Source organism: Nannospalax galili, unplaced genomic scaffold (assembly GCF_000622305.1).
Source record: "Nannospalax galili isolate Female #2095 unplaced genomic scaffold, S.galili_v1.0 scaffold1623, whole genome shotgun sequence".
Taxonomy (NCBI): Eukaryota; Metazoa; Chordata; class Mammalia; order Rodentia; family Spalacidae; genus Nannospalax; species Nannospalax galili.
The window spans coordinates 86,599-89,594 of NW_008349082.1; the positions used below are offsets into that span (position 1 = coordinate 86,599).

The following is a 2,996-nucleotide window of genomic DNA, read 5'->3' on the forward strand; positions in this document are numbered from 1 at the left end:
GTTGCTAAAGGGTCTCAGGTTTCTTGTCTAATGAATGAAAATATTCTGAAATCAGTTGTGATGAGAGATGCGCAACTCTCTACATAAAGTCATTTGTCACGGTTGGTTTTGACTGCAACTTGTCACACCCAGGAAGAGTGAACTTCGACTGGGGAATTTCATCTATTGGATTGGCCTGTGGGCAAAGTCTATGAGGCATTTTCTTGATTGTTGAGTGATATGTAAGGGCCCAGTCCAGTATGGCTGGTGCCACCCCTACGCTGGTAGTCCTGTGCTATATAAGAAAGCAGGCTGAGCACAGGCCAGAGGAGCAAGTCAGTAAGCAGTGTTCCTCCAGGTTCCTGTCCTGAGTTCCTGCCTGACTTCCCTCAAAAACAGACTGTCAAATGAGGTTTGTAAGATTAAATAAACCCTTTCCTCCCTGAGTTCCTTTTTGGTCAATGTGTTTTATCTCAACAATAGAAAGCAAACTAGAATGCCATTGAATTACATACTTTCAGTGGGTGAATCTGTGGAATATGAATTATATTTCAATAAAACTCATAAGAAAAAAATAATTTGAAAGTCTAAATAAAGGCTGTGCCAGACAGGTGGAGTTTTAGCTGTAATATCCTAATATCCCCCAAAACCCATTGAGAGCCATTACCTGCCGTGAGACTGCAAATATCTGAATTTTTTATTTAACTTACTATTATTTTTTATTTTTATGTGTATGAGTGAATTGCCTGCTTTTGTATAAACGCACCAGTGTCCTAAAATGCCCACAGAAGTCAGAAGAGGACATCGGTCCCCCTGAACTGGAGTCAGGGATGGTTGTTAGCCACCATGTGGGTGCTGGGAATTGAACCTGGGTCCTCTGCAAGACCAGCCAGTGCTCCTAACTGATGAGCCGTCTCTCCAGCCCCAACCTTGGAATTTTGTTAAAAATGAGTTAAATCAAACCCTGAAGAGATAAGAAAGGTCAACTAGAAGGAGCCCAAAGGCGCAGGCACAGTGGAATCAAAGCCGTTTAGATGTGACTAGAGCCACAAGAATGGGGAAGGTGGGGGTGGAGGGGCAAAAACAAAGCTGAGAAGACTGAGCTCTTCCAAACTTGTGACGTGAAAACCCCTTGGAAGCCATGCTGAAGAGACAGGCGGTGCATTCGGGGGCAACAGAAACTCATTAAAGGACTGGAATAATGAAAAACATGATCAGCCCTCGGTTTCATAAGACTACCTGCATCGTCCACAGTGAATTAGGGTGATGAAACCCAGCAGGAGGCAGGGAAAGGAGCCGGAGGGAAGATCCATGCAGGGATCCCGAGAAAGTAATCCTAATTTAGTGATAGAGGGTGGAGGAAGGCGTGGACAGGACAGGAGACAGCACTGTCACAAGCGAATGCGTGAGGGCAGGCGAGAAGGCTCAGCAGGTGAAGGCGCTTGCTCATTTGCAACCTGAGTTTGATCCTGGAACCCACACAAAGATGGGAGGAGGGAACTGATTCCAGGAAGTTGTCCTGTGACCTCCACTTGCTCACTGTGGTACACCCCTACCCCACCCCCACCCCACTTCACTCACACATATACACAGTAATAATAATAAATAAAAATGTTAAGCTGGGCATGGTGGCCCACGCCTTTAATCCCAGCACTCTGGAGGCAGAGGCAGGTAGACCTCTGTGAGTTCAAAGCCAGCCTGGTCTACACAGCGAGTTCCACGCCAGCTGGGGCTACAGAGCACCCTGTCTCAAAAAAAAAAATCTTTTAAAGAACCAAGTTTGAAAGGTAAGAAGGTGCGTGAGGAACTGGGCGTGGCGGTAAACGTGAAGGCGGGAACCGGGAGACCGACAGTTTGAGGCTTGTCTGGGCAACACAGTAAGACCTTGTCTCCAAAAACAAAGCTCATTTTTTGCCATACCAGATATTTAAATGTAGATTCCCAACAGACAGAAGCACACACACCAGAGATGAGCCATCCACCAGGTGTCGATGGAAACAGAAGCTACGGAGGGTCAGTGAGGGACAGAACCCTGAGACCGCTGATAAAGGGATGGAAACAGAGAAAGCGGCAAAGACCCTGAAAGGGAGTGACCAGGGAGGCAGAAGAGAAGCCGACAGAGGGCAGAGCAGCTGTTGCAGAGGGGAGCGGTGGTCTCCATGTCACCGGCTCTGTGACCTCGGGTGAAATGAGGGTGAGGAGGGTTCACCATACTGTGGACAGCTTCACCACTGGTGATCTTCATGCAAACAGTTTCTGTTGCACAACAGGGAAAAATCTCCAGGATGCTAAAGGGTAGATGGGGGTCAGGAATGGAGGTGGTGACTCTAAGCTCTCTTAGGAGTTGACCTATAAAAAGGAAGAAAGTGGTCCTTGCTTTCACAGCTCATATACCAACTGGAATGATGCAGAGAAGATTAGCATGGCCTCTGAGCAAGGATGACGTGCAGATTTGTAAAGCGCCCCATCTATTCAGTTCAATGTATGCAAATCAATAAATGTAATACAGCACATAAATCAATATAAGGAAAGAAATCACATGATCATCTCAAAACATGCAGCAAGGCCTTCAGCAAAGTTCAACATCTCTTTATGATGAAAGCACAGAAAACACTAGGAACAGAAGGAATGTGACTCACCATAATAAAGGTGCCATGTGACAATTATACGGCCAGCATTATGCTACATGGGGAAAACTAGAGCTTTGACCTTGAAATCTCCAACAAGACAAGGGTGCCCACTCCCTTTACTCATGCTCAGAATGGTGCTTAAAACCTGAGCTAAAGCAACAAGACAAGAAAAAGAAATACAAATAGGAAAGGCAGAAAGAAATGCATCTCTACTTGCAAATGACATGGTCCTGTAGTTAGAAGACCCTGAAGATCCCAACAGAAAGCTCTTGATCTGATAAGCACTTTCAGCAAAGTGCCCGGATAAAATCAGCACACAAACCCAGCAACCTGAACCCACCAAGAAAGATGGGGGGGGGGATAACATTCACAATAGCTTCAAAAAAC

The 2,996-nt window shown here is 46.0% G+C and overlaps 1 pseudogene; it reads left to right on the top strand.

Annotated features, from left to right (window-relative positions):
- The first annotated feature begins 2,354 nt into the window (after positions 1-2,354).
- LOC115072588 lies at positions 2,355-2,453 on the top strand (annotated as a pseudogene).
- Positions 2,454-2,996: the final 543 nt, after the last annotated feature.